At 41.4% G+C, this 13944-nt stretch overlaps 1 long non-coding RNA gene across 4 annotated transcripts in view; it reads right to left on the reverse strand.

The window, feature by feature from the left end:
- LOC309351021 overlaps positions 1-13944 on the reverse strand; it is a 71385-nt gene that overhangs the window by 47321 nt on the left and 10120 nt on the right. The window lies entirely within an intron of this gene.

Consider the following 13944-nt stretch of genomic DNA (forward strand, 5'->3'; position numbering starts at 1 on the left):
TAAAATGCATTTATGCAACAAAGTGTGTTTTCCTCTGATACATCCCAGGAGGAACTTGCAGACTGCACTCTGACTGGAGGAATCATAGATAAGATCACCTTCCAAAGTGCTCTGCAATGCATCCTAAAAGAAAGAATTGTAGGAGTCACCCCAAGAGCACCTGATAGGTAAATTTGCAAGAACAGGGAGGCAGATACGACTGTCGCCAAATGATGGAGGAGGAGTTTTCAGGCCAGGATCATCAGCCTTGGGTTTTTGTGGGGAGGTCAAGGGGAGAGATGCTATTGTAATATTTTTCTCAAGGTGCAGGACTCCAAAGGATGCCTTTGTGTGGGTGTTCCTATAGTTGTTGTATGATAATGTCACTGCAAATCCAGGAAATGTGTTGCAATTTTCTCAGCGAACAAGGAAAAGTAAACGCAACATACAATTTCCAAGTAGGCTTTCTCTCTAAACTGACAGAAGCATTCCTGATTCACCTTGTGTTAAATAGGAAAATAAGCACCTAGTCCCCTTCAGAGTACACTATAAGCTTTTTTTGTTTTTAATTATAATAATTTCTTGCTCTTAACCTCGATGGGAGCTAATTATCTTGCATAAGCTCATATTAAATTTTCAGATACTTTAATTCTGAAAGGTGCATGAGTCAGAGAGAAAGGAAAAGTCAGGAGGATAAAGAATGCTAATAAGCATGTTCAAACAGCCAAAGGAAAACACAGATATTATATTGATATTTAAGTTTACAAAGGAAGCACATGATCTCTTATGATTCACAGGAATCAAAAGTGGAAAGGCTGGCTTCCCCAGACCCATCAATCTTCATTTTCCCTTCAACCCTCAATGCTACACCAGCTCTCTAACCTTCGCTCCCACCTGAAAAAAGAAAGATTGCATGTTGTTGTTTAGTCGTTTAGTCGTGTCCGACTCTTCGTGACCCCATGGACCAGAGCATGCCAGGCACTCCTGTCTTCCACTGCCTCCCGCAGTTTGGTCAAACTCATGTTGGTAGCTTCGAGAACACTGTCCAACCATCTCGTCCTCTGCCATCCCCTTCTCCTTGTGCCCGCCATCTTTCCCACCAACATCAGGGTCTTTTCCAGGGAGTCTTCTCTCCTCATGAGGTGGCCAAAGTATTGGAGCCTCAGCTTCACGATCTGTCCTTCCAGTGAGCACTCAGGGCTGATTTCCTTAAGATTGCATAGGGCTTAAGATTGCATAGGGCTTAAGATTGCATAGGGATTGCTTATTCCTTGCTGTTGTGCCAAGAAAACAGCAGCGCATCAGCACATGGCACCATTGGGCTCACTGCTATTATCTGTCATGTGCTGCTTAACTATTTTCCCCTGGCCTAGACCTCCAAGCAACACCAAGCCAGAGGCACACTTAGGCATTGGTGAAACCTGTTTTGCTGCCTGAGGCAAAACAGAAAGGTGCCACATCCACTGCCACCCCATCACCAAAGACTTGCTTACCGGGGTCATGTGGTAGTTTCCAGTGGGATTCCATGATGTCTCACAGAACTCTCACAGCACCTTGCAGAGCTCCATGAGATCTTGCCAGAAGCAACTCTGGGGTGCTGCCATGTGGGATTCCGCTGCCTGATGTAGGCTGCTTCAGTTCTCCTCATGGACAGCTTGTCTCTGCTGCCTAGGGCTGATAAGAGTTGGAGCCAACAACTTCTGGAAGGCCACAGGTTTCCCACTCCTGTATTCGACAGACTTTAGAAATTATTTTTGATGGTGAGTTAGTTGTTCCATAACAAGATGGCCCCATTATAGTCTGCACCACGATTGAATCCCTGTGCTGTGTTTTGGTCTTTCCAGTATGCAGCGATTTCTGTTCTGTGGGGAGATGATAAACTAGTTCCTTGTATGATGCTTCTGCTTAGTCTTCTGGAAAAGCATCCAGTAATGCTCCTCTAAGATCCATATGAGTTATTTGTTCTGTGATGTTCAGCCTCAACATTTGCCTTCCAATAACATTAATAACTGGACATGAATATCACATGTGGATACAAGCCCCATATCGTCTCCAACAACTGTTGGATCACAGGTTGAATAAGTTTTTGAAACTTGACAGGGTTAAAGGTGCTAGCTAGTTAATACCTTCAACTCTTGGCAATAATGGATTTCATAGGTCTACACAGAAACATTCAACCCACTGGGGTTTATTAAAAAAAATATTGTTCAACTGCTGCCAGATTCCCAAATGGATTTTATTCCTTTAGAAGTGCTGCAGGTGCCAATTTTTAAGTGCCAATTTTTGTAACATGTTGGGAGGTTGAAACAAGTAACTTCTCAAAACGAGTTAACAAGTGTGCTACTGTCTGAAAGAAAATCTTATTGCTAACCATGTTGGGTTACTTTCTGAAAAGCAAACTCCTAGGTTTTCTATGTCCAATTCACCTCTCTCTTGCCAGTCATTCATAGACATAAACATAGAATTGTAGAGTTGGAAAGGGGCCATGAGGATCATCTAGTCCAACTCCCTGCAGTGGCAGTTGAACCCACAAACCTGAGATTAAGAGTCACATGCTCTTTGAGCTGGGCTATCCATCAGTGCTAATATGAACTTTCTATAACGTGGCACCCACCTACTACATTAGCCACAGCCAAAGGCATGAAATTAGGGGAATCCAGTCTATATATGCTGAGGAACCTCTTCCCTTTCATGTAGGCTATATCACTGAACATCCCAAATGCTGTGCATGCTGAAAGGAACCTAATATTTTATTGCTCACAAGAGAGCAGAACTCTATAGATTGCTTCCTACCCAGATAATAAATTCTCAGATATGCCAAATTTATGAAAGCAAGCCTTACCAGAGTCAACTGCAAAATGAATTACCAAGTGCCCTGCTCAACTTATTTCCTACTCTTAATTAAGATAAAGCAAGTCCTCTCTGAATTAATCTTTAAATAGCTTAATATCAGACATTAGGGTAGATCACATTATTAAAAATTATATGATCTGGGTCAATAGCAGCAATCATTACAAGGGTTATAGAACTCACTTCAGTGGCAGTGTGTAGCCTGTTTTCTCTTCCCCTTTCTGCCTTTGATAGAAAAGGAGGATAATGATCCTGCGGAAAGAACTGTTAGGGCAAATTATCAATGGCAGACTCGCAAATTTCAAAAGCACCCTATGCGATGCTAAAATTTGCTGCTGCCCCCTTGCTTCTCATGCTCAATCTGACACCATTTCTACACCAACCCCTGTGGTAACGGCACCCAGTGCAGCTGAACCAGTCACACTGCCCTAAAGCCACTTCTGAAAGCATCACATGATATTCTGGGAAGCTGGAAATCAACTGTTTTGCCCCTGCTTTTTTTCTCATGGTCTTTCTTGTGGGATGTAATCCATTGGAGCAGTCAAATACAACATTCTTGTTTCCCTAGAGTGGACACAGGCAGGGGGATGTTACTCCAGTCAGTATAACTTCCTGTTTCACAGGTCTGGAGTGTCCTTCCCTTGCATGTGACCAGGGAGATGGGCGTGACCCTGGCTGACTCCATAAAAGAGCCGAGTCACACTGCCATCTGTCTTTCTTGATGCCATGCTGCTCTTCTGAAGCCATTTTCTTCTCTTGATGCTGTTCTCTTAATGTATTTTGCTCATGGGCTCAGTCCCCATATGGGATGAACCCACAATTTGTTCTGTAACTACTAGCTAAAGCCTGCCCTCAGGCATCATACTCTGAACCGAATGTTAGTAAACTTCTTGTTACTTTTAAGGAAAGACTCTTGTGTCTTTATTATGTTAAGAGGGATAAAAGGGGACACCAGGAATAATCTTCACTAAAGAGATTCAAACGAAGCTGCAAACTAGCTTCCTGCTGTATTGAGGGGAATTTGCTCTGCTACATGACTCACTAGCGTGAGTGAAGGAAGGATAATATTCAATCAATATAGCCTCGCCTAATAACCTTAACATTCCCACATTTCTTCCCTGTACTTTCTGTGAGGCTTACTGTGTTTGTGTTGTGTATGCCCGATACTGCTTTCCCAATCCACAATCCTCTAATAATTGTACATTAATTCCTCTCATTTTCTTCCAGCACCTTTCATTCTATTGGGGGGAGGGGAGTTGGAGGGCCACATGGCAGTGGACTGTCCCATGACAGTCCAATAACAGATGATAGGGACACCCCTTACTTCCCTTTATGTGCCTTTATGTCCTTTTATGTGCTTCCTGGCTGGGTGCTACTTGCTGTAGGCAGCTACAGGGCAAATCTGGACATAATTTAAGCACATTTGTTTTTAAAATGCTTAGACTGGTGGCCACGTCTCTTTAAAGCTTTTCCTGGTGCCATTTTCCTGTCCAATATCCCCTCCCCCCAAAAAAGCTGTTGTTTGTGTTATGTATGTATGTACAGAGCTTTTTTTCTTTAAAAAAATGTTTAGGGGTATTCTCTTTTCCTACTCATATTGAAAAACTGCCCCTCAATGAAGCCAAACTAAGATTCACAAAATGTTTAGGGGTATATGTACCCCTGCGTCCCCCCCAGAAAAAAAGCACTATGTATGTATATACGTATGTACATGTGTGTATGTAAACACATACACAAGTGTTTTTATGCAATGTCGCCAGCAAATAAAGATTTTATGGCCCCATTCTTCACATGAGCTGTACCTGAAGATAATATGCTCATTCTAATGGAATGTGTTACCTTGTACCATCCAGATAAACACTGCAAAGAACTGAACAGTGGAAGATAGTAATTAATTCTCCCAGCACGCCAGGTCTGAAACAACAACGTATATGAAGGACTACACGTGTGTAATGGATTTTATACTTATTAGATGTAACAGAGGTGCTGTTTGTAAGGAGGAAGATGTAGTCAGCTGCAAGAATGATGTAACGAAGATTGACGGATGACAACTGAACCCTAAATAAGAAATGATGCTGCTTTGGGAGGAAACGATCAACATATGTTTGCAACAGGGGCAGGAAACCTGATTTTAAGACACTGTATTAAATTAAAGTAATTTGGTTGGATTTGTAATAATTTGGAAAATTAATTTTAAAAATTGGGGGGGGGGAGAGATAATATGCTCACTCTGAGGCATGTTCCTGGTTTGAATTTTGCTTTCAGTGACCTCCTGTGCAGAATGTGAAGCAGCCAGTGCAGTCCTCTCCACACTCCCCTTTCTACAAGTTAAGGCACAAGATTGAGACAACAAAGAAAATCAGACTGCAATCCTGTACACATTTACCTGGTCAGAAGGTCCATCGAAAATAATGAGACTTAATTCTGAGTAAACGTCTGCATTGCAAAAGACTTTTATCCTGTATCTAGCAACCAGTTCCAAACGAAGCAGCCTCTCTTATCAGGAAAGAAAGCAGAATCCACTTGCACTTCTCTTTACGCGTAGAGATCTGTCCTCTTCATTAAAATGCATAGGGAGGCCAGGATGCTAAAGTGATCCTCCTGTATAATGGATTGCAAAGTGCTAGTTTGGGACATTTCTTTTTAAAAAACTCGTGACCAGTTATCTTAAGAAATATAGAGAATAATTATATCGACCTATTATTTAAATATACCTCTTTTTTTAATAAGTAAGCATTTCAGGCTTCTTACATGACACATGGAAATGATGCAAAGTTCATAAAAAGAGGAATTTGTGTGTTTATTTTTTAATTTCTGTCTTGCATAGGCCACAGTGGTTGGAAAACGTAAACACTGGATGTCGTACTTTTATCCTACTTATTAACAAAACAAACAAAAATGGAACCAAAATTCATAATTGCCTGGGCATCCACAATACACATCATAGCTTGTCCAGCTTGTAACATTGGCTGGGCTGTGAATCATATATCATTTCCACCCATAAAATCTTATTGAGCTATGAATATAAATTGAGCCTATGCGCACAGGTGGCAAGCAAGCAGCTGATCAGGCTGTTCCTAGGCATATGCACAAAAGTTCCTTAATGCTAGCCTTCCTGCCCATGAAACCCTTGCTGAAATTCATATTGATCCTTGTGAAGGTTGATCCCTATGAACTACAAAAATAATTACTTGTAAGTAAGTGTGTGTGCAGAAAACCTTTAAGGTTAATCTTTACTCTTATGTATTTATTTAAGTAAATGTATAACCAGCCTGGACCATAGAGAGCTGGACCATAAAGAAGGCTGATCGCCGAAGAATTGATGCTTTTGAATTATGGTGCTGAAGGAGACTCTTGAGAGTCCCGTGGACTGCAAGAAGATCAAACATATCCATTCTTAAGGAAATCAGCCCTGAGTGCTCACTGGAAGGACAGATCCTGAAGCTGAGGCTCCAATACTTTGGCCACCTCATGAGAAGAGAAGACTCCCTGGAAAAGACCCTGATGTTGGGAAAGATTGAGGGCACAAGGAGAAGGGGACGACAGAGGACAAGATGGTTGGACAGTGTTCTCGAAGCTACAAACATGAGTCTGACCAAACTGTGGGAGGCAGTGGAAGACAGGAGTACCTGGCGTGCTCTGGTCCGTGGGGTCACGAAGAGTCGGACACAACTAAACGACTAAACAACAACAACAACATAACCAGCCTTTCCATTGGGACCACAATGTTCATGGCAGCTTCCGACAAATCAAAAAAGAATTACAAAATAAATAAGAAAAACAGCTTGAGAACAGGTCAAATGCCTTGTTCCCTACCACCACCTTGGAATCAATGAAGGGGAATTTTTTACAACAGTTCTGGTCCTGGCATGTTTGTTGCCAACTCTATGGAACTGAGGTGCTACAATTCAGGGTGCTACAATCCAACAATATTATACCAAATAACCTATATACCAAATGTTGCTTTGCTCCAAACTTAGAGAACCCTTTTCCTGGGCCAGGAGCAAATGCCACACTAGGCCAGTAGCTTACTACAAGGAATGAAGCAGAATGAGATGTGTGGATCTGATACTTAATGTGCTGCTTGTTGGTGCTGGGGAGTTATTTTGTGTTTCTGGGAGGTGGAGAGGAAGCCATCTAATAAGAAGCAGGCAGAAAGCGAAATAAAGATGAAGCAATTAAATTCCACGAGCAACAAATGTTTCCATGGCATGAATGAAAGATGTACTGAAATGTATGACATTCATTCCCTTGCATGAAGACTCGGCGTTTCCCAAAAAATCATTTTTCTTGAAAGAGCAAGACAGTCATGACACTCGAGGGGGAAAAAAAGTGCAACAGCTGAACACGAGGTGCTTATAAATGACAGCAAAACGTGTTCAAACTATTAATCATGTCTGTGGCATGTCCCCCCCCCCCCGGCCCCCACTCCTCTAATGTTCCCTTTATTTTGCTTTTAAAATGAGTTTGCTTGTTCTTTTTTCAAAACCTTTGATGTGCAGTTCTAGACTCAGTCCTGGTCCTTCGTGGATGTTTTGCAAATTTTTGTCACTGTTGTTTCTAGGGACAGATGTCTGTCCATCACACTGTCATTTTTGTACCCCTTTCTAAAGTTACTCTACCTTCTAGACCCCCGCAGTTCAGCACCAACTATAGGTGGGTGGTTCATGCAAATCTCCTTGAGAGTTTGCATAAAAGTGGCCGTGGGAACTTGCATACTGCCTTTGAGTGGGCTAGCCACTGCTAGTCCACCCCACTTTCATGCTTCCTTGTCTGGCAGTTCAGTGGACATCAGAAGGAGCTTCACAGAGAGAGAGATGCTTGAGTAAAACCACCACACACAAGGAGGGACCCGAACTAGGCAGCAGGACATCAGGGATGTGTGGAAGTGAGTGCGAGTCCTCAAAGTGCTCTATGAACATGCTTTCAACACATGGAGGGATCTACATAGGTGCTGAATTTTAGGGGCCCAGAAAGTTGAGTAACTCTAGAAAGGGGTTCAAAAGGTTTGGGAAATAGTACTACTACTACTATTACACTTATTAGTCACTTTTCTCACAGAAGTGACCCAAACCAACTTACAAAAACAATACTAAAACCAGTTATAACAAACAGAACCAATCAAAGTCTAAAAACACATCTAAACAGACAAGACTGGTCTTACAGATCCTGCCTTGCAAAAAGAGGCCACAAATACCTCAAACCTTTCAAATTAAGGGCCAAAAGTCTGGGTAAAAAGAAATGTTTTTGCCTACAAATAGATAAAAAAGAGATAAGGATTATGACAAGTATACTGTACCTCCCTGGAAAGAGAAATCCACAAGCAGCGAGCCACCACTGGAAAGGAGCATTTTCATGTTGACACTGTGGATCTCCCATAGAAGGGACACGCAGAGAAGGGCCTCAGTTGATGATCACAGAGTCCTTAGCTGCATGTGGGGGTGGGAGGAGAATGGGGATCCTAAGACACATAAGGTTTTACAGCGTGGAAACAAATTGGTAGCCAGTGCAATTGTGCCTGAATAGGTGCTATATGTCAGGACCATTCTTCCCCTGTCAACAGTTTGGCCACCCAATTCTGCACCAGCTATAGATCCTGAATGATCTTCAAAGGGAGCCCCACAAAGAACACATTGCAGTAATCCAACCTAGAGGTTACCAGAGTGTAGTTAGGATGTCTCTGTCCAGATAATAATAATAATAATAATAATAATAATAATAATAATAATAATAATAATTTATTTATATCCCGTCCTCCCCAGCCGAAGCCGGGCTCAGGGCGGCTAACAACAATAAAACAGTACAAAAGTACAGCACAAACAACACTCTAAAATCATTCATTATAAAATTAATTAATAGTGGAACAGCTGGGCCACCAGTCGAAGCTGATGGAAGGCACTCTGCACCACCGAGGCTACTTGAGTCCCAGTAAGGGATTCAGAAGTACCCCAGGCTACCTGCTCCTTCAGAGGGAATGTAACCCCACCCAGAGCAGGCTACACCCCATCTATCCAATGGGATGACTTTCACAGATAGTGTGTATCTGTCTCTTGAAACAATAATAAAAAAGATTTGCAAATCTACAACTGGGGGCAGAACTACAGAAAAAACAAGAAAGAAAGAAAGAAAGAAAGAAAGAAAGAAAGAAAGAGAGGGAGGGAGGGAGGGAGGGAGGGAGGGAGGGAGGGAGGGAGGAAGGAAGGAAGGAAGGAAGGAAGGAAGGAAGGAAGGAAGGAAGGAAGGGTAAATCTGGATCAAAACAGGCCCCAAACAAGGAGTTAATACTGTTCTCACTGGCAGAGCAGAGATCCACCAAATACTGGAAAACTTCTGTGGTTACATGGCTTGCTACTGTTTGGCAAATAACTCTTACAGAAAACTTTTAATGCATCAAAGCAGAGTTGCAAAAGGCATTATTAAAGAGGATCACTTCTTGAAACATGGCTTCTGTCTTGTACCCAGAGGAGAAAGCAGCACAGTGCCTTTGTCCAAAAAACCATTTTTCTACCTGGATAACTTTCTCTTTCCAAATTCCCAAGTATGTAGCTGATGAAATTACACTTTAATAGTTTGGTCATTGGTGCTATAGCAAACCATTTCTAATAAACTCCTTTCCCCCCACCGTGTTTTGAGCTGTTAGTAAAGAATTATCACCTTCCTTCTTCCCACACCATGGATAGGTCTCTTGGTGACCTCCAGACTATCGATAGTGATGACCTCTTTTGAACCCAGTTTGTTGCTAAGACTCTAGTCTTCTTTTTATTTAGTTGTTGATTCCTTCCGTTCTTTATACTCCTCTTCTTTTCATTCTTCACTCCCATGGTCATTTCTCTTTGTGAAAAATATCATGCCAAACAATAGCACTACCTGTTCTCTGTTGCCTCTGCCTGACTGGAAAGCTTTTTTCAAGACAAATGATTAGAGGCAAACGTTGTCTGGCAAGCAGAGCAGGGGAGCGAGAATGCAAAGTTCTACCATGAAGGAATTCAAATGCTATATGGTTACTAGCAAATAAATCAGTTATATTATTTTACTGGTTGCTAGTGCCTTTTGATGCCCAAATTAAAATGCTACTATGGCTATTTTTGAAGCCCTAAGCTGTTTGGGAACCAGGCCACTTAAAGGAGTACGTGAATGTATGAAAAGAAGAGAATAAAGTTAAAACAGAGATTTTTCTTTTCATTTGTTGAGGGGACCCAAAAGTATGTGTTTTGTGATTGATATAACACACTAAACCAACATAAGTTTTATTGTCCTAAACTTATGGGATTTTGTTCCTAACATAAAGTTTTTTTGTCAATTCACTAAATGAGAAAGAAAAACTATCAATATAATAAACATTTATTAACCCATTGTCTACTTTCTTGGAGAGGTATTTAACTGAACTTGGATAAATTCTGATACATCTTGTATGTCATGCTTCTGGTTGTTTTCCTCACATGTAAAATGCCATTGTGAAAAACTCTTGCCAGATAATTAAACTTTAGGAAATTATCTTCTAAATAATATAGAACCTGTATATGAACATGACAAATAAGTCTGGAAGTTGACATTTTCATTGAATTAGCCTACTATATATTTTGGAAAGGTTTTTGTCTCTTTGTTCACCATGCATTTAGAGCCCTCTTAAAATATTATAGGGGACGAGGGTGGCGCTGTGGGTTAAACCACAGAGCCTAGGACTTGCCGATCAAAAGGTTGGCGGTTTGAATCCCCATGACGGGGTGAGCTCCCGTTGCTCGGTCCTTGCTCCTGCCAACCTAGCAGTTTGAAAGCAGGTCAATGTGCAAGTAGATAAATAGGTACTGCTCCAGCGGGAAGGTAAATGGCATTTCCGTGAGCTGCTCTGGTTTGCCAGAAGCGGCTTAGTCATGCTGGCCACATGACCCGGAAGCTGTACGCCGGCTCCCTCAGCCAATAAAGGGAGATGAGCACCGCAACCCCAGAGTCGGCCACGACTGGACCTAATGGTCAGGGGTCCCTTTACCCTTTACCTAAAATATTATAGCAAAATCCTGCATGTTGGTCCTTGAGATAATAGAGCAGGTCTTTGTCTATATTTGGATACAATTGGATGCTATTTTGAATCAAGACAGTGGACTGAACCTTTCAAAACTCCAATGATTTTAACCTCTGATTCCAAAACCGCACTATTCCCCCCCCCTCCCCTGTTTTCCAAACAATGCCAGGAACTTTCCTTTAGCACAGTATAAACAAATCATTCTACACATATTATTGGTTGATTTTGAAACTGTCTCAAAGAAGCATATCTGGCTTAAACCACACTGGGACTGATTCATGTTAAATAAACCTATGTGCATCAAATTGAATTTGATGTTCTCTGATATGCCTGTAACTGTTATGTATTCAGTGGTCTGCCTGAGCTTGAGTCTGGACTAAGGAATCTGGGCTCCTGAGTTCTGATTTGATACATGATATCCAATCACAAAACATTTCAGGATTTGGGCCTCTGCTATTGGCCCTTAAACTCATGATTCACAGCTTGGAAGTTTAGACAGCCAATCACGTTGGGAGTGGGAGTGGCCCAGTCCTTCAGAAATGTATATAAGCAGTTGCTTTGTCCCTGTTGTTCAGTTCCGTAATTCAGTAAAGGTTCTTGCTGTTATCACTGTGTCTTGCCTTGTGGGAACCCACCTACACCTTAGTAACACTGTTCACTCTACCAGTGTGGTGTGCTTGCTTCAGTTTTGCATCCACAGCCAAGCAGGGTGGCAGAGTTGTGAGAATACTGCACTTAAAAGCAGGGAGACCCAGGTTCACATCTTCACTCAGCAATGAAGTTCATGGGGTGGTTGTGGACCAAGTATTCTCTGTCTCAGCCTGGCCAACCTCAGTCACAGGACAGTTGTGAAGATAAAAGAGAGAAAGAAAAGCCCTTGTAGGTCATCCTGAACTCCTTGGAAGAAAGAGTGGGATAAAAATGGAATATTTTTTAAAGAAATAATATTATGCATCAGCTTCCTTGAATTTCACATGACATTGTTTCAGCAGTTTTTAATGCAGTCATTATATCCTGGAAATAGATATATTTGTCAGGAATTATATATCATCATGAAAAATACTGCAACAAAACTATATCTGCAATTATAACAATATTTCATAATCCTGCAGCAAGGAAAAACAAAGGTTCATAATTCAAAGTATGGTTTCATTTAAAATATTTACCACCACTCCCTATTAAATATGGATTAGCTAACATCCTTCTTCCCACCCTTTTACCACTTGTTAATTGTTTCAACATAATTGCATATATGTTTCTGCACTAAAAGTTGTTATGCATAATTTGCTATGCATTAAAAAGTACTCCCAAAAAATTAAGTGTACAAAAAAGTTAACAATCAAATTACATGGCCTATTGCACACTTCTAGCAAACATCTCTCTTCCTTCTTTTATTAAAGTCTACTATTAATACTAGGTGATTGTGACAGCTGTGCTTTCATAAACCAGGTTAAGAAGGAAATAGGGTTTTATTACTTTTCCAAAGACAAATAGATAAGTTTAAAGTAAGGGAAGTCTTATCTAATTTCTACCAGTTGTAAGAAAAGTACCTGAAGTACAAAAAGAAAAGTTATTTGGACAGAAGTAGCAAAAACAGTCTTCCCCAACACCCTCTCATTCTCTCTCGCTTCCTCTGTGTGTCTGTGTCTGATGTGCCACTATCTTGTGACATTTTGCTCAATCCCAACAAAGATATTCCCAAACTGTGGGTTTTTGATCTTTTTCTATAGAACAACATGACTCTTTTTGCTTTTTAATGCTATTTCTGGTAAGGGAGCAATTCAAACCCACCATTACTCAATTTGTACAAATTGTTTTATATGTCTATCAGAGCTAAGCATAGTTTTGGATAATGGCTGTATTTCAACAACAGTCAAACCTATACATGTCATTTTTATTTCATTACTCATTTGCTCCATGTTTTCCTATGGAAATCAATGGACTTCAACCATTCTGCATTTAGAGAAGGTGTACAATTCTGAATTCCACAAAGCTACACTGCACCTACTACTAGGAATACATTTTTATTACCTACAAGCAGCTCAAGTTACATATAGTGTATTCAAAATAATTATCATGCTGGCGGTTGTGGACAGTATTTTCTCTTATCTTACAAAGATCTACTGATAAGAACTTTTATGCATTTCAGGAAGATGCTACTCTGGTGAGTAAGTGGGAATGTGTTGTACGTATTACCAAAAGGCATGCATTTAGGTTTACTCTCAGAGGAAAAGTACCTTGAAACTTGCTTATGTTTTCAGCCTGCGGCTCAAAATGTCTTAGCTAGCAAATGAGGTTTGCCTGACTGTTTAGCTCTAAACAAGTTCATTTGTTAAAACAGAATAACCTTGTTTGTCCTTCTCTATATGAAACAACTTCCTGCAACACAGTGCAGTTTTTCAAATCACTGAAGACATTATCTGTCCTCCTGTAGGGATTGCCAATGATCCATCTTTCCTCTTTCCAGACTATAGACAGACTGCATCATGCCAGTTTTTACACACTCTTACAAAGCTTGGGTGCCATCCCCACTCTCTGCTGAGCTGTGGCAATATATGGGGAGGGGGGACGACTTCCAGGCACTTACCCAGGGTTTGTGGTCTTTCAAGAATCAAGACTTGGTGGAGGCTGTTGTAGCTTTAAGTGATATGATTTGTTCATATATTTACACCTGAAATTAGATGGAGGGGGTACAGATCTTACAGCATGGTCTTCTCAAGAACGGCTTGTTCCACAGAGCAATGCTGCACTGGAGTCCAAGGCATCTCTCCCAGCCTGCCGAAAATGGTGCTCCTCTCTTGTTCCCAGCTAGAGACTCAAGGCTCCTGCCAAACAGTGGTGTAGGAAGGGTGGGTGTGGTGAGTGTCAACCGCACCGGGTGTCATCAATGAGGGAGTGTCAAAATGGCAAAAATATGAAGTTGGGGGTTTTTTATAAAAAAAATGGGCTCGCAACAAAACGTGGCTGGCACTGGGTGCCACACTGCAGGGCCTGCAGCGTGCCCGAGCCAGACATCTCTCCTGGGACTGACATGGTGGCTTGGTCGCCTGCAGGCTCCACACTGCCTGAAACAGCAGCGTGGGGAGAATTTCCCT

This window comes from Podarcis erhardii (assembly GCF_964252035.2).
Source record: "Podarcis erhardii genome assembly, chromosome: 10".
Lineage (NCBI taxonomy): Eukaryota > Metazoa > Chordata > Lepidosauria > Squamata > Lacertidae > Podarcis > Podarcis erhardii.